Source organism: Parasteatoda tepidariorum, chromosome 6, assembly GCF_043381705.1.
Source record: "Parasteatoda tepidariorum isolate YZ-2023 chromosome 6, CAS_Ptep_4.0, whole genome shotgun sequence".
In the NCBI taxonomy this organism is placed as follows: Eukaryota; Metazoa; Arthropoda; class Arachnida; order Araneae; family Theridiidae; genus Parasteatoda; species Parasteatoda tepidariorum.
The window spans coordinates 19,042,157-19,069,300 of NC_092209.1; the positions used below are offsets into that span (position 1 = coordinate 19,042,157).

General features: G+C 29.3%; 1 protein-coding gene and 1 non-coding gene across 2 annotated transcripts in view; one reads left to right on the forward strand and one right to left on the reverse strand.

The window, feature by feature from the left end:
• LOC107449653 (uncharacterized) overlaps positions 1 to 27,144 on the forward strand; it is a 202,462-nt gene that overhangs the window by 117,532 nt on the left and 57,786 nt on the right. The gene's annotated exons all lie outside the window — the stretch shown is intronic.
• On the reverse strand, positions 19,741 to 19,827 carry TRNASTOP-UCA (transfer RNA opal suppressor (anticodon UCA)). The gene has a single exon. It is a non-coding gene; the product is annotated as a tRNA-Sec (tRNA).

Consider the following 27,144-nt stretch of genomic DNA (forward strand, 5'->3'; position numbering starts at 1 on the left):
GTTAAAATATATATATATATATATATATATATTGAAATTATCAATTTCAATTAAACGTAAATTTCCGAAGCAGTACTTTTGAAAAAAGTGGTCAAAAAGGTACTTTTTTTAATACAATTACGAAATGTTTGCTCACTCATAATATCATTGGGGAATTGGAAAAATATAAACAAGGAATATATAATAAATGTATATTAACCCTTTGCACCCCGAGTACTTTTAAAAGCTGTTTGATCTAATATCAGCACCTTGGCCAAAGGATACGAGAGTTTTTAAGATCTTTGTTCGCCAAGATCAGCACTATAGCATTTAAAATACTCAAAATACTACTGTAATACAATTTTAAAATTCTTAAAGTAATGTGGTTACTAATTATTAAGCTATAAAATGCTTTAATTTTAAAGTGGTGACTATTAATGGCGCCTCCGTCGGGACATCGTAGTGCAAAGGGCTAAATGCTAATGTGCCATTTTTGAAACATGTCACTTTTCGAAATGCTAAAGACAGGTACGTATACTAGTTTTATTCTTAGCATTTACAATTAGAAAAACTAAATATATTCTTACTATCCAAGATGTATTAACTATATTTGTGGTATATAACTGTATATCATATATTTTGTGGCATATAACTGTATATCGTATATTTGGTGGTATGTAAATGTTTTTGAAATAAAACAGTTATATTTTTTAACAAAAATAATAGTTAGCAGAGAAAAATTCCCATTTAATTTATATATACCACATTTTCAAATATACCTAAATTAAGTTGATGTTTTTTTTAATTAAATTAGATAGCAATTAGCTAAAGAGCTGCGAAATTTTGACGATAATAGAATATTCTCAATTCTTAATCCGTTATTGACTTTTTTTATTTCGCAAGCAGTTAATAGAATATATACCTCCGAGATACATCATATAAAATAATTAAATAGATACGCTCATTAAATTCAGAAGAAATTATGTTTAATTTTTTTTTATAACAATCTAGTTAAAATTGCTTTAGTGATGCATCTTCCCTAAAGAATCATTTTTTTTTACTGTCATGTAGGAAACCAACGCTTTAAGTATCATTTGACATACAAATCGAATTATCCTTAATAGTTTCGATTTCAGAACTAAAGTAGTTTATGTGATGATAAATGAAATCACAATTTAATTCTTAATATGCATCTGCTTACTTGCTTACGTGCAAGCGTCGTAGGCTTAATGTTGGAGGATTATTTATTGATTCAATGAATAAATCAAATCCCTTTAAAGTTTAACATTTAAGCTAGTATAAAATACGTTTTAGATGCACTCGAAATTCTTTTCGAGCGATAGAATTGAATTTGTAAGCTTTGAAATAAAAATCATATGCATAAAATTAAATTTGTTTAGTTTTTCATTTTAACTGTTTTTAAATTAAAATAAGTTAGAAATCTTTCCTTAAAAATAGTGAGTTTAAATCAATCAGTAAATTTACGTGAATACTAAGAAACACACTTAGCATATTTGATCATCTGCAAATTACATAACTTTTTTCAATATGTTGATTTGTAAAAGATTTTATTAATTAAATTCGTTTTAGATTCGAGAAACTTAAACTATAACATTAATATTAAAGTTTTAATACTAATAAGTAAAAAAAATTTATCAAAGTATAAGGATAATATTATAGTTAATTTGCTTAAAAGAATACTAAGCATTTAGCATATTTGATTACCTTAATACTAAAAAAAAATTTTACTATTTTGCTCCTTAAAATGTTAAATGTAATAAATATATAAAATTCATTTTATAGTTGGAAAATTTAGACTATAACAGTAATAAAGTAGTATTATTAAAGTATTAATAGTATTAAGTGTAAGTAAATAAATCAAAATATAAGGGTAATATTATAAATTTACTTTAATAGTGGGGATACGTTTAGCGAATTGGAGTACTTTCAAATTACAAAGCACTTTTTACTATGCTGTGCTATAAAACAACTGTTAATAAAATTCGTTTTAGATTGGCAAAATTAAAACTATAACAGTAGTATTGAAGTTGTAAAAGTAAATGAATCAAAATATAAGGGTAATATCATCGCAAATGTTCTCAAAATAGAAAGGATACATTTAGCTTATCTGCATTTAAATTAAAAAGTTTTTTACTTTGTTGTTTTATAAAAAGTTTCTTAATATTCGTTCCAGATTAGGAAAATTTAAACAATATTATAGTAGTAATTATAAGTAAAGAAAGAAGCAATCGTAAATAGTACAATGTAAAGGCAATGCATGGATGTTCTTTCATTCTCTGTGCTGTCTGTCCTTACTTTTCGAGCAACGTCGGCCCATCTAATATGGTGCCGCTGAAAGAGTGACCAACAAACCTGCCCTTCAGATGCCTGTATTGACGAAAGGTCATTCCCCAGGTTGACGTTGGAAAAAAGAAGGCACATTTCGTCCATACTTTATAGTATAAAAATACTTCAGTATCGATTTGAAATCATTCGAATGCGGTCCTTTTTAAACTTAGGGTGATAGCTAAAATTAAAAAATATCCACTTTGTATGCGCCATATTTTTAAAACCTTTCTATATTTATTTTTATAAAGCACTTTGTATGCAGGCCATTTCTTTTTGCGGTAGCTAAGTCTATATTATAATGTATTATTTCATAATTTGTAAATTTAGTTTAAAATTATTTTACCATATCTAGATGATTCAAAAGTTTATAAAATATGCCACTTTGACGCAGATCTCATAAACTTTTAATTAGAGTCTAGTTGTTGGGCAGGCCTTTTATTTGCTAGCTAAGTTACCAAGAATTCTGAAAGATTTAGTTTTCATTTGTCCTTAAATTCTTTATTCATTATTTTAAGTGATTTGCAAGAAGCGCAATAGTTTGCACTACGAGTACTTTTAAAAGCTGTTTGATCTAACATCAGCACTCAAGCAATTAAAATACATATAGTATTATTATACAATTTTAAAATTCTTAAAGTAATACTAACTAACTAATCAACTTTTTTCAGAGTACCTATCCATGTATGGATATCTGCTCTTTCATCTAAATTGGATAATATGTGGTGGAAGGGAAGGGAGGTGCTGCGTTAACATTAAGTTAAATCTCAGAATGAACAATAATTGATAAAATCAAGTCTGAGTCATACATAAAATCTTAAAGTAATGTGGTTACTAATTATTAAGCTATAAAATGCTTTAATTTTAAAGTGGTGACTGTTAATGGCGCCTCCGTCGGGACATCGTAGTGCAAAGGGCTAAATGCTAATGCGCCATTTTTGAAACATGTCACTTTTCGAAATGCTAAAGACAGGTACAGGTACTAGTTTTATTCTTAGCATTTACAATTAGAAAAACTAAATATATTCTTACTATCCAAGATGTATTAACTATATTTGTGGTATATAACTGTATATCATATATTTTGTGGCATATAACTGTATATCGTATATTTGGTGGTATGTAAATGTTTTTGAAATAAAACAGTTATATTTTTTAACAAAAATAATAGTTAGCAGAGAAAAATTCCCATTTAATTTATATGCAAACCTGCTTCCGCAGTTTTCATAAAGGCACTTTTTCCATTAGCGCAAAATAAGAGTCCGGCAGGTAAACGGTCAACAAAATGTTGCGTTTACGCCCCCTCGGCAGGGTATGAGTTAATCAATGTTCTGATCAAGAACTCTGTTTATACTATTTCTGTTATTTTCTTCTTAGCTTCAAAACTAGCTCTGCTTCTGTTATATTATTTCCCTTTCAAACGTTAAGTATTTTTACATTCAAGGCATACACAGAGTTAGTTCTATAGCCTCAATCTCTCTTCTTTACTTTTTCATTAAATTACTTTTGTTCCAGGAATAGCTTTTTTCTCGTACATATAAGATAAGATAGAGCGAATCGAAAAAAATCTGAGTTTGAGAAAAAAGGAAGAAAAAATTCTTGACACGAAATTTAACAAGAATAAAAGAGATTGTTCTTAAACAAATTATTCTATTTAATGTAAGTGAAGCGGATTAATATTCAGTTTTGAGTTTGAAATTAGTATAACCATGAAAATTTATTTAACAGTTACTTCAATTAACAATTAAATCTATAACAAAAATTTCCTTATAACAAAAAAAAACATATTTACAATATTTGAAATTAAATTATATACATGATTACTTTCTTGACATAAAGATATCAAAACATTTTCTGTTTTTAAGTTTATGTCTATAAAACGACTGCAAAATTATTAAATAATTTTAAAATCTTCAGCAGACAGAGGGTTGCCACGGGCGACTAAAATTGGAAAAAGTGGTGAAGAATTAAATTCTCACTTAATGAAATTTTCAACTTTCTCTGACATGTTGTTTTTAGTTTTTTTTTGGAGGGAGGGGGGAATGATATATTTAAATATTATTATATATTTTTAATTATGAATAAATTAAAACGTAAATCATACTGGTAGTTACAATTGAGTAATAAATAAATAATTAAAAATGAATTGAGTTTCTGCCAAATTTTATTTTTTTAGTTGCCGGTGGCATCCCTTCTAGCATCTTAACTTACATCTAGAGCTCCCTTTCCAATTAAATTTATAATTTAATGAACTTTAAAATATTAATGAACTCTACTCAAAAGAACACTCTGATTACACTGAGTTAAAAGAACAGAAATTTAAAAAAAAAAACTTTAAAAAAAAAACTCAAAGATGTTGTGTTACATCAAAGCTGTATATAAGCAACTTTACTTCTTAAATTATAATGAAACATAAAATGCTTTTAAAGCATTGAAGCAAAAATAATAATGTTATTTTGCTTGGCAATGCATCTATCATTAAGAAAATTGCTTTTAAATTTACAATTTTTTCAATTGAACTCCTTTTTCTCAAGATAAAAAACAAGAATTTCTGAAAAGTAAACTTTTTCAAAATGCTTTAGGTATAAAAGCCACATAAATGGTATAAGGTTGATATTTTCCAGGCTAAATTATAAGCTTTCTTTTTAGTCTTATTTCATTAAATATCCAATAAAAAGCTTGATATTTCTTACACAGAGAAAAAATGAAAGGAAATATAAACTGTCGTGTAAACAATTTTCGTCGTGTTTCTTTCTAGATACAAATGAAAAAGTATACTTCTTAATAATTTTTCACAAAGAATTTTATTCAATCAAAGGAATGATCAGGTATTTTTTACCCCAGGCATCGTAATTAAAAACCATTTTTGCATAGTGTTAAAACTAATATTTTGCTTAACGTTAAATCTAAGCATTAAAGTAATTTTTTATGATACCTTTTCAATCAGCAAAATTATAAGTCTCTGAGTCCACAGCCGGAAAAAATTTAAAAAGTGGAGAAAAATGTGCCGATATACTATTGGAAATTTTAAAGGTTTTTTGTTCAACTTTAAAAATTAATTTCGTCAATACACTGTGGCGTAGCTACCACTATAAATATTAAATACCAAATAAATAGTATATAAGACATGTTATTAAACTTAATCATACTCAAGAGGAACTGTATCACTCTGCACCAATGAAGCCCTTCGGGGGGGAGGCGAGGGAGTGATGCAGGGAATCAAGAGGAACCACGGACCTTCAGCTTCTTCGCGTAGCTCGCTGTAATATTTTTTGGCCCTAAAAAGGGCCTTTCGATTTTCCACGTTCAAACGCTCTTCGATGTACATATGTAATTATTTCGTTATTTGTATATATTCTCTTATTATTATTAAGTTTTAATTTCATCATATGCGTATTTATTGTTCAATGTAATCACTTTATTATGTGTATATATTTAACCCAGACTGCGCCCGTGTTGGCGCCAATTAATTCTAAACTGTTTATCTCATTTATATGCAGAATGCCTGCACGCCCCCTGACCCCCTTTCCTCCCTTATTGTTTTCTCACTATTCGATGAAAGTGTAGATAACCCTGCGGGCTAGGAGCACTGAAAATTAAATTTTAAATCGGTAAATCGGTAGTTGATGAATCGTAAAGTATCTATTGATAGATAAAAGTTGATGTAGTCGATTTATAGATCTACACAACACTATCTTGATCTAGGTATCTAAAAGATATATTTCTACTAGATATATATTTGTAGAGAAGTGCTGACAAAAAGTAAATTTTTAATCTTTCTCTACCATTAATTAGTCATCGTATAAAATAGAAACATATTACATAGCAAACTTTGCTGTACTGTTTCATAGTCCAAACGTTTATTTATTTTTTAACGCTACAAAATTGCCCCTTACCAATTTATCGACCACCCATTAAATGAGGGTGTTTATGTGGAGAAGAGTGCCACTTACCAATAAAAAAACAGATATCCACGCTACAAAATTCAAAATAGTGTGAAAATGTCATTTACAGACTAATTAACGGATTCTTTCACAAAGACCACATTTTTTTATTAAGATTTATGTAATGAAACATTTAAAACAAAAGTAAAAACGCTTGTTATTTGTTTAAAAAAAGCACTTTTAAAGGTTAAATTAGTTAATTATGAATAAAATAGACCAAAATACTTAAAACTTTTAGTTCTAAATAATTGTATAAACAGNCATTCCAGGTGAGTTTGCTATTGATTATAAGGCCAAGATAATTTGCTTTTTTAACTATTGGTATTGGTATGTTGAACATTTTTGGTTGAAGTTGTGGAAGTATTTTAATTCTTCTTTTTTGTATAATTAATATTTGTGATTTTCCAGCATTTACTGCAGTTTTCCATTTTAAGCACCAGTCTTCTATTTCGTCTATATGGTCTTGTAGTTTTTGAAGAGCATGATTTGGGTTTCTGGATTTAATAATAATACCGGTATCGTCTGCGTAATAGGCTGTTATGCTGTTATAATCGGCTTTGTTTATAGGAAAATCATAAGTGTATAATATGTATAATATCGGTCCCAGAATGCTGCCCTGTGGTACTCCGGCTGTGATGTTTCTCTTTGTGGATTTTTTGTTTTTGATGGTGATTTGAAATGTTCTATTAGAAAGATAGCAGGATAGGAGTTTGATTATGCCGGGTGGAAAATTCAGCTGTATGAGTTTATATATTGTACCAGTGTGCCATACTTTATCAAATGCTTTGGATATGTCGATCATCAGGAAGGCTATTGTTTCTTTATTTATGATTGCTCTGCCAGTATAGTCTATTATTCGGAGTAACTGTTTGGTGGTATCTAGTTTTTGTCGGAATCCATACTGTTCGTCGGGAAGGGCTGCAAGTAGGGGTTTTATTCTGTTGTAGATGATTTTTTCGAAAATTTTTCTAAGTATGTTAAGTAGACTGATTGGGCGATAACTCTCACGGCAGTTTGGGTTCAGATGGCTAGAAGGAGGTCTGTCAACTTTCTACCCTATGTGTAAACATTTATTTGAGTGGTAGCTATGTTTATGTTTAAAAGTATTATTCTTTATTCATTTAAGCTTTTTTTCCACACCACAACATACAAATTCTTTAAAAGTTCATAACGCCACTTCGCCTTAGCTCTATCGTGGTAAGGTTTTTAAAATGTTGGAAAAATTACCTAAAATTCTAAAAGTTTTGGATTTTAAATGCCTACCACTCTATAAAATGTATTACGAATATCGTAGAAGTTGGCAGGCCGTAAGAGTTTTTGAATTGGGTAATGGATGAAATCTCGTAGCAATCCGATTGGGAAAGGGGGGCTCATTATTACAGTTGTAAACTTAATAAAATACGGGTTTTTGGCTCCAAATGGACTTATTCCAATTCAAAAAATAACGACTTATATTTTGATAAACAAAACTATCGTGTTTCTGCAAAACGAATGAAACACTGGGATACCACTTTTTTTCTATTTTAAGAAAAAGTAACAGTTTTCTTTTTTTAAGTAACTACTGAAATGCCAACTTGTTCCGGACAGCAAATATATACTTTATATATACTCCGGACAGTATATATAAAGTGGTAATATATCAATTGTGATTCTTGGTGTAAAAAATTCAACTTAGTTGAGTTTTATCCACCACTATTTCTAAATAATTCGTTAACTTATGTAATTCACCACTTAATAGTTCTTATGTCACTGGGGTAAGCAACGCCTCCTATAACCGAAAGCCTCCACACGGTTTTTTATAGGTAGTCCGATCAGACCACTGTGAAGGATATCCACTTTCCGAAGGAGTCAATTTATACAAAATCTAGTTAAAATAAGAAAGTGGTAGCAAATATATGACTAAAAATTTGTTTTATTTATGAATATTATTGATTTGCTTATTCACTTGTCAACCGCTACAAATTCAATTCTCAAATATATATGATGAATTTCTCTCAATTACTTTTATAAAAGGTTTTGGGTTCATGCGCACAACTGGTTCATTTTTTAAATAGTCTGCGCGGACTACTTATAAAAGACCGTGTGGAGGTTTTTTGATGTAGGAGGTGATGCCTAGGCACCCAGTTTTGTTTAAATAAAGAAAGAAAGTACTTATGTCATGCTATATCTTTTAAAAAGTAAGCAAAAATAGTCAAATATTTGCAAAATTTACTTTGTAGTTGGTTACTTTTTTTTAAATTATTTTGGCGTGTCCGGAGCAGTTGGCATCTCTGTTGCTAGGCAAGTCAGAGTAAATTGACTATTCAATCAGCTGCCATTTTCGGAGCATGCGGTAAATAAAGCTATAGAATTTCAATTTATTAACGCCTAATTAAAATAGGGAAGATTTGTTTTGAAATTATAGATTGGCAATTAAATAAAAAAATCTTCATTTGGGGCAAAGACATTTAAAGTGATGTTTTAATACTAAAATATAAACTAAATATAAATACACCTATTCCACTAACTTTAACTTAACAACTAATTACAATAGTCTTATGAGAGGTTTGCTTCTGTTTATATGCTTGTAAACTCATTCACACGTAAAGAAGTGATAACATAAAAAAAGAAATTTACATAAATTAATTTGAATATCTTAGTTAAAAAGAAAATTGAGTCATAGCTATGAAAATATGATAGATTTATTGAATTATAAATTGGATATTAAATTTTAAAAAAATTCAAGTGTAAGAACATTACTGAAAGTGATATTTTAATAAAATATAAAGTAAAAAATTTATATATTCCACTAACACACATTAAAACTACAACTAATTATATTAGCCTTGTGAAAAACTTGCTTTCAATTTTAATTTTTTTAATGGAAATCTAAATTCCATATGACAAAGTTATAAAGTCAAGCTTCAGGGTTAGACACACGAATAAACTATTTGCACCGACTTATAAATGTTTAAGAATGAGCTGAAAGTAATTTACAAAGTTTTATTTAACTATTTCTAAAAAATAACGGAATCTTTAAGTGAATATTTTACTGTATTTTTGCAGAAACTTTCCGTTTTTAATTCTCTGTAATATCGCTTGAAACTCCAGAAAATATAGTTAAATATCTAGTAGATTCCCATGGGGAAAAAATATACTGCTCTTTCATTTATATGATCTAAATGATTGATTAGTGAATAAATAATTCCTTAAGAAACAGATTTCCTTTTCGTGAGAAAAAAAAAGTAATTTGAGAAAATAAATCCATCTATCTTCATTTTTAATACTATTTAGAAAATTTTGGTTTCTCTCATTCAAGAATAATTAGAGTGAATGAAGGGATTTTTCGGAAAAAATACATTAAACATTTCAGAAAATATTATTCATCTGATTTGCTAACACATTCACAGTAATATTTGACTTTTAGAACAATCTACATTACCCACAATTCAATAGGAAAGAAATAACAATTTTTAATCAGTCGATATCATTTGTTTAATCAGTCGTCGCTTCTATATTCCTCCAAAAGAAAACGATCGCTAAATTAGAATCATGATTAGATATTTAATAATTGCAATAGTATATAGATTTTGATACGCAATATATACTTTTACTAATTAAACAAAGATTCTGACAATCAATATTTAAAGTTACACTGTCTTTGTTATAAAAAAAGCCAAATGCATTTAATAAGTTTAATGTTTTATACATTTTTAATATTTAAAACGCAATTCTGCATTAAAATATCTGCATAATTATCTAGAATGCCATTCGTAAAGTTTTCTATATTTGCCCAAGGAAATAAAAGGACTGTCACTATCGCATTTTAAATAACATGAAATATTAGATAAATATTTGTTGCATGAATATCCAAGACAAAATCTTTTGATAGATAAATTAAATTTGTAATTTAATTAGCTTAGAAAGCTATAAAGCTTATAAATCTCTTTTATCTTCAAATTACAAGTCATTTTCGGCTTCAAATGAAAGTTTATTCAAATAAATATTGTTGTTATTAAATTTGCCGCTTAGAGTTTTAAGATTTCTTTTCTAAAAATATATATCGAATTGCTATATATATTTGAGATTAAAATACAGTAGAAGCATTTAAACGTGCCGAATTCTGCTGAAATGTTTATTTGCATATTTTATTTAATTAGAACCACAATTCAAACCTTTCATAGTTACGTATCCAATAAACTTAATTTCAAAACTAGGATGATTGTTAAATATTTGAATAAATAGAATCGTTATAATTCTATTAACTATGGCAGTTGTTCTCTAATTTTAATCTAAAGGTAAACAATATATGTTTATCTATTTTTCGAAAGAAAAAAAATTCTATCACACACATACACCCACAAAATATAAAATTAATTTCAAGAAAAAATGTTTTTATATTAAAATAATTTTATAGTACAAAACTAATGCGTTTTGTAAGAGTTGTTTAGATTATTTGTATCCGAAGGACTGTTAAGAACTTTATTAACTTTTAAAAAAAATTATATAAAAATGTAGATGTTATATATTATTTAGACATAGAAGTCTAACATATATATTATCTATGTCATTAAAAAACGTTTATTTTATATACTATTTTAATTATATAATATAATTTGCAATTTATCCAGCTTAGAAATCTATAGAGTTCTTTGAACTTTGTATTACGACACATTTTTAGTAGCAAATTAAAATTAAAACATATTTTATTATTAGATTTGCCACACATTAAATCATAGGTTCTCAACTTTTTTAACGTTGCCGCCCCCTTAAGGAGCAAAAAAAATTTTAACGCCCCCCTTTGTTATTTAGACTAGAGCATGGGGACGGAGGGACGTGTGCTGAGTTATAAGAGACAAACTTTTTAAACAATATTTTTATGCTATAAATTTGTTTGGTTTTTTAAAAAAGAATAAATTAACTCGATAATTTTCTCACGACAGGTAATCACAGTCTATTTGTTATGATCAAAATAAATACGTTTAATGAAAAAAAAAATACAACAAAGAAACCTATACTTAAGAATTATAATTTATTCTTAATAGATAATTAAAAAAACATACAAAATAATTTTTTACACTAAAAAGTAATATCAACGAAACATTGTTAGTGGGAAGTAACTATGTTAGTGGGATGATTGTACTTAACGGTTCAGTCAATAATTCCTTCTCGGTTTAATACTTTTAGTGAGATGAAGACGCAAATACCCGCGTTGCACAATTTCGAGTCAATTTCTCCTTTTTGTGACAAGATCCGTAACAGCACTGAATCCCCTTTCGACAAATTAGGAGGCAGGGAAGACAATTTAAAAAAATTTAACGATTGTCTACAGTCCAGGATAGAGACGACTCATGTTACCTTTTAGCAAAAATTCTATGAGACGATCACCATTTTGAAGGTTCATTAGTTAAAAATTCGACCTATTCCTCGTAAACCTCTGTTGTTTCAATATTTACAAAAGGGTTCAAAACCCACAAAACCATTGAGGGACTTCAAGAGAACAAAACGTCTTTAAAAGGGTCAGAAAAGTCCATGTGCCAAGAGTCAAGGTGTTGACAATATTCCTATGCGTCATCAGAGAAAATTTCGCCTGTTTGGCTAAACTCTTTCCAACCAAAATTCTGCTTCCACAAAATGAAAAGGCTGAAATAACTGATTTTGTAGGGATCAAATTAACCGCCATTACATTTTACAGATAAATCAACCTTTCATAAATTCTAGCAATCTGTCTCTCAGTGCTGCATTTCTGTTTCCGAGGCACAGAGTCGAAAAGATTCCAATACCTATTGAGACAGAAGCTTTTGGAAAGCCAGTGAATCTCGGTGTATAGTAGCAAGCGTCTGAATAATCAATCGTAGACAGCAGATATGGCATATTGCAATGATTGATGCAAGCGGTCACTGAGAGTTTTTCCTACTGAATGCTGTCTGTCGCAGTGAACAGTTAAAATATCTGGTACCACCCTTTTCAAAAGGACGATAAACTCACGATGTCGACCCACCATTGCATTAACCTATCAGTGGAAATGGACATAATATTCGCAAGAGGAATGTTTTTCTCTTTAAAATAATCTTCGACAGTATTAAAAATAGATTTACCTTTGATATCTGTATAATCAAACTTCTTGCAAAAAACATATCTTGAATAATGTTTCCTACCTTTACAAACCGGACCTATGCCTACAGTAAAGCCTACATTACCTGGCAAGGTTGATTCATCAACTTGAAGGAAAATTCGATGGATATCAAAAATTTGCATAAAGAAATTTGAACGTCTTCGGCCATCTCATCATTTCGTCACCGTACTGAATCGTTGCTTATGGGATGTTTTTTTATTGCATTGGATGCGACTGGCTGGTGTAAAACAGTTTCTAAAACTTCCTTGACAAGCGACAGTATCAAGTCTACTTCGATGGTATGAGCTTTCCCAGATTTAGAAATAAATTTTGATGTATTATAAGAAGCTATCAAACCATCGTCGCATTTTTGTGATGAGGTTGCTAGTAACCCTGAGACCGAAGACGCCTTCAGAAACGTGAAACAAGATGTGTTTGAGAAAAATGACAAATCTATATTTTGTTTGTCAGGATAAGTTTTTTGCAAATGCTGCTGCTAACGATATGATTTCATTACCTCATTAGATAAAACTTTAAACACATGGGTAATTGAGAGTTCAACAGTGATTGTACAAATCCCAACTTCAAGCACGTATTGATGACACTTCTTTTTGTCAACCAACATTGTTAGTGTAAGCAAAATACAGACGATGAAAGACAATCAACTATTTCTCAAAATTAATAAATAATTTATGATAAAGAATTAATTCGCGCACGTACCTGGTCAAATAAACTATGAGATCTAATCGAAACTGGGCAAAAAACTGCAAGAAAGCTTAACAAACACGGGTCCAGTCAAACATTCATACTGAAAGCGCATGCACTTCAATTTCCACCAAATGGCTTGAATGAATCAGAGGCTACTACTACATCACTACTGACTCATGCGCTGAGCTGTGTTGGTTCGGATCGAAGAATAGGTGTCTTTTAAGTTCGTTTTATAGCTGGTACGACGGTGTATCGGATAATCCTTATTTATTATATTAATTTCATATTTTTTTCTTTAATATTAATTTTAGATTAGTTTTATTTATTAAATAAATCTTAATTCAATAATTTTATTTGTAAGTTTTAAAATTAAATTTGAATGACAAACCATGCTCATCGCCCCCTTACCGCCCAAAACATATTCAACGCCCCCTACCGCCCAAAACAAATTCACCGCCCCTTATCATACTCCCACCGCCCCCAGGGGGCGGTATCGCCCCCGTTGAGAACCAATGCATTAAATGGTAAATTTTAATTATTAAAATTGTGTTGGATCAAACTTGAATTTTTTGAATAAAATGCGGAAGAAACTCTTAAAATGCATCGACTGGGGAGAAAATCGAAAATCTTGATATATTTTTTACTCGTGTGCAAAAAGAAGAAACAAAATATAATAATTTTAACTTTAGTTTTTACTTTAATATTTTTAAATAGAAATTTTTTACCACTAGAAATTTTCAATGAACTTTATATATATTATTATTAACTTAATTATTAATTTGAAACCGTTTAATATTCCACCTTGAGTTTCTTTTCGAGAAACTGTACGGGGTTAGAAAACCTCTACACGGTTTTTTAAAAGTAGTCTGCGCTGACTATTTAAAAAGTGAACCTGTTGTTCCTCATGCAACCAAATTGTCTGAGAGGAATTTGTCAAATATATTTGAGAATGTAATCTGTAGTGGTATGCAAGTAAATAAAACAAATCAATCATATTCATAAATTAAACACATTTTTAGACGAAAATTTGCTACCACTTTCTTATTTCTACTAGATTTTGTATTAAAGGGCTCTTTCGAAAACTGGTTTACCATCATAGTGGTCTGATCAGACTACCTTATAAAAAACCGTGTGGAGGCTTTCAGTTGTAGGAGGCGTTGGCTGAACGCAGATTGCTCCGGATTCGTCAAAATATTTAAGAAAACTACTAACTTCATTAGACTTTTTGAATTAGTTTCAAATGGCTTTTACTTAAAAGAGACGTCAGTTGCATTACTACCAGATGTTTTCTTTTGATAGCGTTTGGCATCAAAGCCATATAATAAAATTACATAGCTTCAATTTGCCTTATGCATACGTGCCAACTCTCCCGGATTTTGCCGGAGATTTTATTTTCATATTTAAAGTGGTAGTAAATATATACTATTTTTTCTTTTATAAATTTAATTTTTAAATGATTTTGATCACCACTATTCTTACAAAAATTAAGCCTATATATTAATATGCGTTACTATCATGGTTGTCAACTTAATCTTTTTCAAATACAACGTATTTGTTTGCTTAAAATGGAAGTTTTAATACCACTGGGAAAAATGATAATGGAAGGGATTAAAAGTTGGCAGGTATGCATATATGACTTACTTCACAGCTTCTACACTCCTCCTTAACAAATGGATCTTCCCATAAAGCTCGCTCTACTGTTAAAAACATACATGCCAGGCTACCCCTGTAAAATATTCTTGGGCCTTCCTTGTATATTTTGTTTACATCAGATTTCCCAAAGGAGAATGGGGATTCCAATGATCTAATTGCCTTCTACGCCGATGACACAGCAGTTGTCCGAAAACTCTTTAAACCCTGAGTTTTCCATTTCAAGACTTTGGCTACGAAGTTGAGAAGTAGTGCACAAATTGGCGGGTATACTGATAAAAGCAATTTATTATTAATTGAAAAACTCACGATGATTTCTAAACTGTTCCAGTGGTGCAGAAAATTTTACCTTGACCTAATATTAAATAATAGACTTAAATCGAATGACCATATAAAGAAGATATCATTTAAAATTCTCTCAATATATTGCTCATTAAATGCAATTTTTTTAGTAAAGCTTAAAAAATGCGACAAATATTCCACTTAATATTTCACCAGCATAGTGTACAGCGCCAGATCACTTGTTAAATAAACTTGATATTTTACGGAATAAAATATTACAAATGCTCCATACTACGTTATGAATCAAATCAAACTTCAGGAGATGACCTACATCATTTAAAACTCTCTCAATATATCGATTCCTTGACTGCAATTTTTTTAGTAAAGCTGAAAATGTGACAAAGCAAAATTCAATATCTTAAGCTAAGAATTTTTACGTAAAACTATAACACACAACCTATAGGCAGCCTTTTTCTTATCGGGTGGTATACTGTCCAAGAAGGTATTGTAAATAGTGCAGCCTTTTTTTAACTTTATTACCATTCATATATATCAGACTGATGTAAACGTGGATCAACACACCAAAAGCTACCACAGTCGCGGGGGAATCGTATTTCTTTGCTATATAAATTTTTGTTATCCATATACTAGACTATTTGACTAGCCATATCTTAATCTTATCTCTTTGAATCATATCAGATACGATGAATAATAGAGAGCCCACTAGGGCTGGTACTGGGTAACCAGAGTGCTAATATGAAACGGCGCTGCAGTCTAAAGGTCTAGAGAGTGACTCCTCCTGCATCACCAGACTTTCCAGTTAGAAGATGAGCTTCAGCACAGCTTTTCCTTTTACTACATAAACTTTTTAACACACGATTTCTTATATGTAATAACTTACTTTGACAAATTAGATAATGCAGATTTCTGTTATTTCTGAGGAAGTGTGCTAAACATTTTAATGCAACAAACCAACTAAACATCACCAGAGATGCCAACTGCTTCGGATACGCCAAAACAATTTGCAAAACGGTTAATAACGTTAAACACAAATTTGCAAATATTTGTTCAGTTTTGCGTAGTTTATAAAAGATACAACATTTCTAAGTGGCGAATTATAAAAGCTTTTGAATTAATTAAAAATAGTGATGGATAAAAACCTAATAAATTGAATCTATTAAACCAAGAATCACAATTAATAAACTACCACTCGAAAATATTTACTCGCTGTCCGGAGCAAGCTGGCTTCTCTGCATCACCCAATTAGCTACAAAAATGTGAAACAGAGCTGCAGTATAAAGTGGTTCTATAAAGTGGCTCCTCCTGTTACACCAGACTTTCCAGTTAGAAGATGAGCTTTGCTACAGTTTTTTTTCTTTACTACATAAACTATTTAACACACGATTTCCTATATATAACAACTTATTTCCGACAAACAGATAATGCAAATTTTTTTATACAACAAACCAACTGAACATCACCCAATTAGCTACAAAAATGATTGAAAGTATCCTCCAAATGTTTTGAAAAATGCGAACTGCGTCGAAAAATGAAGAAAAATGGTAGCTAATTTTTTGTAAATTTTTTAGATGACTGTCTTTAACAAAGACCATGCATGAAAAATTATAATTTATATTTCAGTATATTTGTGGTTACCACTACACGTTATTTTGGTTATTATAGTGGTTATCACTACATATACAGCTTATTCTATACAATCGTCATAAGGTTGTAAAAGAAACTTAATAAATTATTTTTTCTCCTAAATTTGACTAATCAAAATCGAATTGTATTAGAACCTGAGGGATTCTTTCCAAAAATAGATAAAGAATAATGACTTCATTACCTCAATTTGCGATATTGGGTGCAATACCCTTTCCTCAATGTTTTACATGTTTTTCATATTTGAATAGAAATCATAGGTTGAATAAACTTACTTAGCTGGGATAAAACACCAAATCGATTTGCTTATTCTATTGATAAAAGACGCGATTCTTGGAAATAAGCTTCTATTTGGGTCATTGATGTTGCCATTAATGATGTGCATCACAATACAATGACAGATACGTCATCAAAAGAGACGTTAGCTCGACACTTAATCTACTTCCAATCAGTGAATAGAAGAGGAATCTCACTGTTGCATCGACTATTCGAATCTTTGCAAGAAATTTTATTTCATGATTTGAAGTCTTAATAATTATGAACAGATTTAGTTAACTCTTGTTTGAACTAAATAAAAATAGCAATTGTCTTTTTTTTTTCTTTTTTTTTTGCCAATGGACATTTAAAACTAAATTCGAGTTTGCATTTTTTACAGAAAAGATAAAGATAAATATTAAAAATGAAACTAAAAATTTAGTTTTTTTAATGTTTTACACATTTGTGCCAGAAGCTTCTATTTAAAAGGATGATTACTTTTTTTCAAAAAAAGGAAGAGAAAAAATACAAGAGTTTTATTATAAGGACTTTTTTAGATGCAAGTTAGTTCAATATACCATAATCAGGGCCTGTGCTAAAGATTCCAAATTATCAGTCAATTAATTAGCCTAATATCAAAAGTATTCTCCAATTTTCGAAAGTCTTCGCCAAGTGCAAATCTTAACGATTTTTAATGATTAATTTTTTTCCCATAGAAAAATATTTTACGGTAGTTTGTTTCAGGCTTATGTCAATTGCATTCAATTCTCATTGGTTATGCGGCTCATCTGCTTCTTATATAAAAAAAAAAATACTGATTTGTTTAGAAAAATTCATTTTAACGCAATTTTGAAGATCGGGTGAAATGTATATTTTTCTTTTCATGGGAAAAAATCATTCGCCAAAACTCGATTTCATTCCACAAATTTATAATTCTTACGCATTTGGTGAGGTGGGGAATGCTTAGCGCGAACCCTGCATAATGTGTTAATAATATGAATATTTGTATTCCGATCTTCAGTCAAAGGACAATGTTTTTTCAATAGAAAAAAGTAACTATTTGACTTACACAAATATGAACTTTTTAATCACTTCAGACTTTTGCAAAGCACAACCCGGAAATAGTTTAGCGGTAGCTAAATTTTGAAAAAATATGCCTACTTTGCAGCATTTGTATCTGCTAAAGATATTTTCAGTTCCTTTATCTCGGTATAACCTCTTAACCTCTTTGAAACTGAAAACATCCACACTGTTTTTTTATAGGTAGTCCGATCAGACCATTATGAAGGTAAACAAGTTTACAAAAGAGCCCTTTAATAGAAAATCTAGTAAAAATAAGAAAGTGGTAGCAAATATATGTCTAAAAATTTGTTTAATTTATGAATATGATTAGTTTGTCTTATTTGCCTGTCTACCACTACAGATTCAATTCTCAAATATATAAGCTAAATTCCTCTCAGTCACTTTTAAAATAGAATTTGGTTTCATGCTCTCAAACTGTTCACTTTTAAATAGTCTGCGCAGACTACTTATATAAAACCGTGTGGAGGCTTTCTGATGTAGGAGGTGATGTATATGCATTCTCATGTTATTATTATAGTCGGATATTAGTTATCATCAAAAAACTTTTTGTTGCCTATGTAATCAAATATTTTCTATAAATGAATGGTGTCCTCAAATCGTGCATTTTTTCTATGTAGCTATTCTGATTTGCTCTCAAATCATGGTTTACCAATCTGATCTCATGTATGACAGAAATAGTTGCATACCTGCCAACTTCTAATCCTTTCAAGAATGATTTTCTTCAGTGGTATTAAAACGTAATTTGAATTACAATTTTAAACAGAAACATACGTTGCATTTTGAACAAGTATATGCTGACTTTCACAACAGTATTATATATCAATATATGTGCGTAATTTTTTTAAAAATAATGGTGGATGAAAAAAATTATAACTTAAGTTTATAAATGCCATTAACATTTAGAAAGCATACATTTTACTACCTCTTTAAATACAGAAATAAAATTTTCGCCAAATGCGTAAAAGTTGGCAGGTATGTAGTTGGCTGCGTATTAAAAAATGCCGTAAATGAAGGTTTCTTTCGATAGCTTAACAAGTAATTTCTAAAATAGATCGGTCATTAAGTTAAACCATCAGTGTTTCCCAAACTTATGACTTTTGTGTACCCTTTCTAAATTTTTCGTAACGCTGCGTACCACTAGTAAAAAAAATGATTGTATTTTTTAAAAAATATGTTTATTTTTCTTTTTTGGTACAAAGTATTGTTAATAAGTTTATTTGCATCAAGGAGAAGGATGGTACTGTTTTTGCTGTGATAAAAAAAAATTGCACAAAATTAAAAATCACAACTGGCTGTTGACACCACTAATTTTCACCACACCACACAAAGTTGACTTTCGTTCAACTTTGCAAAAAATAACCAATAGAAAAATACGTAATAGTAAATTTTCATGGCTAGCTTTGTTATTAAATAAAATTTTTTGAAATTTTCGTTTGTTGCAAGATATTTCGCATAAGAACGAATACCCCCACTAAACTGTTCCCGTACCCCTGGGGGTACGCGTACCACACTTTGGGAAACATTGTGTTAAACTATATTGCACGATGATGACGTGTAAAATTATCTTTTTTTTAATATATATTCGATAAACTCGAGTTATGATTCCGGATGTCGATATCAGTCAGGGTTTCGTTCTCGAAACAAATCGGGAACCGCTGACCTAGAAAATAGAAGAAAGCGTTTATACCGTATTTTTCGAACTTCATGTTTTATGTAACTTGTATTACAGTAAAAGAACGCCCAGAAGGTGGAATTGAACCACTCTGACTCTCGCCAGCTACGGGTTTGAAGCCCGCACATCGAACCATCGATGGTCATCTGGGCAGAATAAGTAGTTAGAACTTTCACTTTATGTAGTATAACACAAGTGTATTTTTGATAAACTGGTAGTTATAATAAGTGTTTATGTTTTTTTTTCCTTTCATAATCCTTATCTTAAGTGAGTTGCATACTTTCAAAGTGCAAAACATTTTTGTTTCCACTAATTCCGACAATATAAAATTTGAAATCTAAGTAATCTAGCTATTAGCAATTTCCGCATTTAAAATTGAAAACATTAACAAAAAGAAAAAAAATTATATTAGATTATATTCCTTGATTTTAAATTACTTTGAATAATTTTTTCAATCATTCTCTCATACGCTCATTAAAAAACTCTAGGAACCTCTTTAACCCTTCTACGGAACGCTGGGGTTCCGCGGACCACCAATTGGGAACCACTGATGTAGACATTAAAAACCTTCTATACCTTTCAATTGAAACAGTTTTTTATTTCCGTCATTACAGAAAGAATTTTGATTGTTACAGTCGTCCGTCAAAGAATTATATACAGAATGTTTAAAAAGTAATTATAAATCATCCATAAAAAAATAACAGTTTTTAATAATTATTTATTATATTATGTTATTATATTTTATTATTATATGTCATTTTTTATTAAAAAATAGTCAAAACAATTTAAAATTGTAAGGTATGCAAATTATTTCATAATTTTAAAAAAATTTAATTTCTAATGGCAAAAAAAAAATGCAAAATTTCAATAAAATTCGATTTTTTACGAACTACACAACCAATTTCGTTCGAATGTTTTATTTCGCTACTTAAAATAACAATCATTTAAATGATGTAAAAATTTGTGTGGCTTTCGATACAAAATATTTTTGACTATTATTAAATAGACTATTAATATAAAATTAATAATTACTAAAATATTTTTTTTCCTTTAATTATCTTGGAATAAGTGGAATTCAATTCTCTTAATAATATCTCGAGATATGGCAAAATACGCAAAAAGTAAATTTGACATTAAGTTCAAACTTTGAACCACTCTTTTGACCAAACTATTTGAACCATATTTCTCAGTTTACCATATTGGCCAATTGGACCATATTGAGAAATTTGCCTTCGCGGAGGTCTGTTTGATGGAACTAACCCGCATTGCGTTACATGGAGAGGTTATCGACCACGAGAACTTCCCTCGGTTAGCCTGATGGCAAAGGAACTCTAACCCATGATCCGTCTACCACTGATGATATTTTACGTCAGCACTGTGGTCGGTGCAAGACAGACATCGTTAGGATTTGTATCGCTGAGATCCGAACCTAGTTCACTTATTGGAAGGTGAATGGCTCTATCCCCTGAGCCACCAAGGTTCTGCTCTAACTAACTAGCATATCTAATGTCACTCCCTTGATGCATTAAGATGGAATTCTAGTACATGAAAATCTGATGATTAGGTTAAAAGTTATTCAGGGAATTTCGTTTATTTATTTATTTTTTTAGCACTGCACAGAAAATATCTCAAATGTCAACATTTACAACCACTTAGTTCTTTCTGTAATACTAAGAGCTTCACTCTCTGCTTGCTACCACTTGAGGACCCAACCACTCATCTATAATAATTTTTGATTCTTCGTAATAAAGATTTGTAAATAAAAACTAAACATTTAAAGAACCCAAATTGTATTATTCTATAGCTACAGGTTTGGTTCTGCAGATCTTGTTTCCATTTGATTTGGGATAATACTACTAATAATAATTAAAAAAAACTTCATTTTCTTCGCTTAACATTGCAATCAAATCCCTAAACTTTTTTTTCTTAATTTCTTTTAACTTTTGATTACTGTAAATACTCGTTAACTATTTTAGCAAAGATATAATTTCAAAATCACACCGGAACTATTTTTATTATTTCTTAGCAATTTTAAATGATTACTTTGAAATAAATATTTTTATAACATATGTTTACAGTTACATTGTTACATTATAATTTTGTTACTTTATAATATAAATAATCAAATATAATTAGTTAAATATCCCTATTATTAGTCTTAAGCGTCTAAATTTCGATATGATTGTTTATTATTTTTATTTTTAATTTGTTATTTTATTTGTTATTTTTAATTTTACTTTATCCATTTTAATAAAAATATATGTACTTGAAATGGCAGAATATTTCAATATAAACAGTAAAATATTTAAGAAAAATAATTGAAAATAACTTTAAAAATATTTATTAAATATCTCGAAATTTAAATACTGCTATAGATTTTTAAAAAAAGTAAATATGGTTTATAAAATCAAGCTTCATAATAATTTCATTTTTCATGTTAGCTAAATTTTTAATAAATTCAAAATATTTTCACTAGTTGGGAATTTAACTTCAATTATTTTGCAAATCTAAACAATTAAGTTAATTAAGGTGAGATAAATTATTTTTATTTTTATTTTGATGTAAAAATGTGTTTGATAACTAGAAACTATGAAGAAATCGTCTAGATTTCGTGATCTTACTGATTCATATGAGTAGGAGACTCAAACATATATTCATATTATTTTAATCCCGATTTCGGTCAAAATTGCGTAAACGCACCATGTCAATAAATATTTTTTTATTAACACGGTGACGTATATTTTTCACTAAATAATTCATTTTTCGTTAAATAACGGTCTTTATTGGGCGTTGTTGCACGTTCTACACCCTTGCCTTGATCGTCGGTCTGCATTTCCAGTCTCCAAAAAAATCGGTTTCAGTTCCTGGAAATCACCGAAAATCCAATGACTTCTGCACTTGTGCTTGTGCCCCCTATAACCGGCCAACAACTCTCCAAACTTCTGATTCGATTCTCATAGAAAAAAACGCTCTTACATGTCGATCATTCTTTTCCTCTTTGAATTACATTACAAGCCAATATCATTACTATCACAAGCCAAATCAAATTCACTGCCGCTAAAGTGTCGTCTTTGACGTCAAACTCAATATTTGTATACTGCGAAGTTTAAAAATAAGAAAGAAGGCATTTATGACTCTCTTCTTCCATTTTATGCACACAAAAAATTGCGTACACCGTTATTTTATAACAAGACTTACAATATCCTTTAATTGTTTTGAACAGTGTATATACTTAGTTAATATATATAAATATATGCTAATAATATATATTATTAAATAATATATTAAGCTAGGTTATTATTGGACAACCTGCATATTTCAAGCCCATTTAAAAGTAAATTTAGTGAGAATAATGTCCATAAAACAAACTTATTAACCAAACAATTAACAATCTCATTAATTACTCATTGGCTTAACGAACTGATTAAATCTTATCATAGCGTTTCAAATATAGGATGCTGTTAATAAATATTACAATGTTAACAGGAAAGAATTACTAAACAGTAAGTGTCTACAAACTTGAACTAAAAACTTAAAAAGCAATGAAATACTGCGTAAGCAATTGAATTTTATAAAATCTAGGAAATTTTTAAAAATATGTCTATTTTCGACAACAAAGGATGAAAAATGAATGTGAGTAATGCTTTTGTAAGATACTAAACTCCTTTTATCTGAAAAAAAACTCTGAAAAATTGCAAATTTTCGGTAAAAAAAAACATTTACGTAAGCAAAAGTTTAAGAATTAGCAATTTGCTTACATTTGCCACCAAGAAGTTCGAGAGTGAAGATCCAATTCTACAAAATATACTTAGGTAATTTTTAAACGACCCAAAATCACTATCGAAAGGTTAAAAACGTAATGGTTACGTTTCAATGCATTTGTACTTTACGGAATCTTTCTTTAAGAAACTCGTGCCATTTTATTTTCTTTACTTTAATTTCATTAANATACATAATATGAGAGAGAGAGATGATCTTTAGTAATCTATCTAAACTTTTAAAAGAATTCATCAAGTATATCTGAAGTTAGAAAAATCTCAAGTATTAATATAAAAAAATGACAAAGTTTAATTTTTAAACAATACCAACTTATTAACTAAAATGCATTTTATAAATATGTTGTTGGTTCTCCGTGAAATTTTTTTAATCACCAAAATAAATATGAGAAACCCTAATGTCTCATTAAAAATTTTTATTCTTGTGTAAACTGATCAGCACGCTAATAACTGAAGCAAAGTATCTGAAAGAGCTTTCGAAAACCCACCCCTTTACTTTTCCAATTATTTAAAAAATATATTTCTGTTGGGGGATTTCTATTCTCAGAACAATAAATTGGAAATGGAATGATAGAGCACATTTTTTGAAATATTATATCATTTTACAAATTGTTTTTTCATCAGCACTCTATTTACTGGAGCAAAGTATCTGTTTTTTTATTATATATATATATATATATATATATATACACACACAGGGATGCCAACTGCTCCGGAGACGCCGAAATAATTATAAAAAACGGTAAACACCTACAAAGGAAATTTTGCGAATATTTGACTATTTTTGCTTGCATTTTAAATGGTATAGCATGAAATAAAGTACTATAAAGTGGTGAATTATATAAGCATACAAATTATTTGGAAATAGTGGTGGATAAAAATCCATTAAATTGAATTTATTAAACTAAGAAACACAATTTATAAACTACCACTTTAAAATATATATTTGCTGTCCGGAGCAAGTTGGCATCTCTGTATATATAAAGAATTCATCAAATCTTAAATTAGAAAAATGACAAGTGTTAATATAAGAAATATCAAAGTTTAATTTATACACTACCAGTTTGTGAACTAAAATGTTTTTTATAAAATATTCAAATTTTCAATACTGAAACATGGTTAAAGCACGAGTAATTATTTTATTTCTAAGTATTTACTAGCTGAGAATTATGCTGGTGAATGTGATGAATGAAAAGAAGTATTATTTAACTGTAAAGTTGTTGGCTGTCGGGCTAATTTTTTACCATTATTAATGATTAAAATAAATATTGGAACCCCTGATGTCTCATTAAAACCTTATAATCTTGAGTAAGCTGACTCTTATAACATAGGCGAAGTATCTGAAAGAGCTTTCGAAAACACACCTCTTTACTTTTACAATTATTTTTAAGAAAATATTTCTGTTCCCAGAACAATAAATTGGAAATGGAAAGATAGAGCACATGTTTTGAAATATTATATCAGTATAGAAATGTATTACTTTTTTTTTCTCAGGGTGTTAGTCACCTTTATCCGGAAGGGAGGAAAACTGGTAGCTTAATTATTTGCTTTTTTTATTTTTTTTATATATTTTTCTTAATGATATAAAGACATTTGTATTTAGAGATATATCTTAGACTTTATATTTTAATTTTAAATTATGCATTCGCAATATTTTTCAAAAGTAAAGAATTATTCACATCAGAGGTTATCAACTTAGTTTTATCCTCCCCGATGCAGTGTAACTAGTCCGGTAATACTAATTAATTCAACGAATGTTATAAACCATTAGATATGTAAACTTAATTGCTTTTAAATGTTAAGCAACTACTATTCTTTAGACATCTGAAAGCTTAAGAATGTTATCTCACTTTTAATATACTGCTAAGTTGCCAAAAGGTAAAGTCGCTAAAAAATAATTTTCTTAATAGTAGCGTGTAATTTATTTTAATTTAAAAGTTTCAGAACAAGCTTTTTAACGTACCGGGACAAACTTTTAGTTAAAAAATATTTATATAAGATCGAAGTCATATATGCGTTCTCAGGGTAAAAAGGATAAAACTGGTAGGCAAACTATTTTTATAGTAGATTGCAATAGTAGATTCATTTAATTCAGTAGTTTCCAACTGGCTGCCAGCGAAGCCTTTTTTGTTACCCGTGAACCAAAATATATTAGTTGTCAAATTTTGGTGGACCATTTTCGTAAATAATCTATATGGGTTTTAGATACTTTTAAGTGTTATATCTTAATTTGATATCTGTTGCACATTAATTGTTTAATACATAGGTGCACACATTAAAGTTATTGTAGCCAGAATTTTTTTATATGCTTTTAAAAATCTACTTCTTATTTAAATTTATAATTCAATACTACTATTTTGTACAATCTGACAGTAATATTTAATGTTCCTTAAAACATAAAAGAGTCCTATATAAAATTTTGACAAAGTTGCGGCCCGCAAATTTGACTGGTGTTTTTAATTGCGGCCCCCGGCCTCATGTAAGTTGGAAACCCCTGATTTAATTAATACTACTTCATTCGAATTAAAATTTGTATAGCTACATTTTTGATACATTGATCTTTCAAATTCATTTATCACTTTGTAAAATCTTTTTCAACTACCGCACAAATTGGCAGGTATGGTATTGTCTACACTTCCGTGCAATTGAAAAAACAGCGTAAGGGCTACACGATTGATTCTGAGAAAAGTGGCGTAACAACTATTTTCCTTCTATTGCTAATGCTGAAATAGAATTTTAAAAAACTGATCAAAAAAATTTATTTTTGAAAAAAAAAAACACTTTTTTCAGTATGTTGCTTACCATATAAAGGTGTCAAATGTATAAAAGTCTCAGTTTTGAATTTTTTGTCGCTTACGTTGATTTTTCAATTGCACTGCAGTACAGGGCCACCAACTCTGTGCGCTTTTTGCAAAATGTATTCTAGTGGTACCAGAGTATTTTTAATGATTTATTTTTAATTCATGTATTGTATTATTTTTAATTTAATGATTCATTAGAACTCATCATCCACACCATTATATATAAATGATTTCACCTTTTCGAGACGGATGAGTCATATATGCATTCTTAGGGTGACGATAATCAGGGTAAAAAAAAGGATAAAACTGGTAGCCAAACTATTTTTATAGCAGTTTATTTCTAGTCGGGATAATAATAGTTTGCTTTATTTAATTTCCCAAGACTTAGTTCAAATTAAAAATTATGGGAATTCTTTATTTTAATTTTATTAAATTTCTTAGATTATATATATATATATATATATATATATATATACACATTATATACATACATATAAATATATACCTATACATGCATACATACATACACATATACATGCATACACGCATACATGCACATATACATGCATACACATATACATGCACGTATACATAAATGTATACCTATACATGCATACATACATACACATAACATACATACATTTATACCTACATACACATCTACATACATACATGCATACATACATGCACGTATACATACATACACATATATACATGCATACATACATATGTACATACACACATACATACATGCACTTATACATGCATGCACATATACAATGTGTGCACATATACATGCATACACATATACATGCACGTATACATAAATGTATACCTATACATGCATACATACATACACATAACATACATACATTTATACCTACATACACAT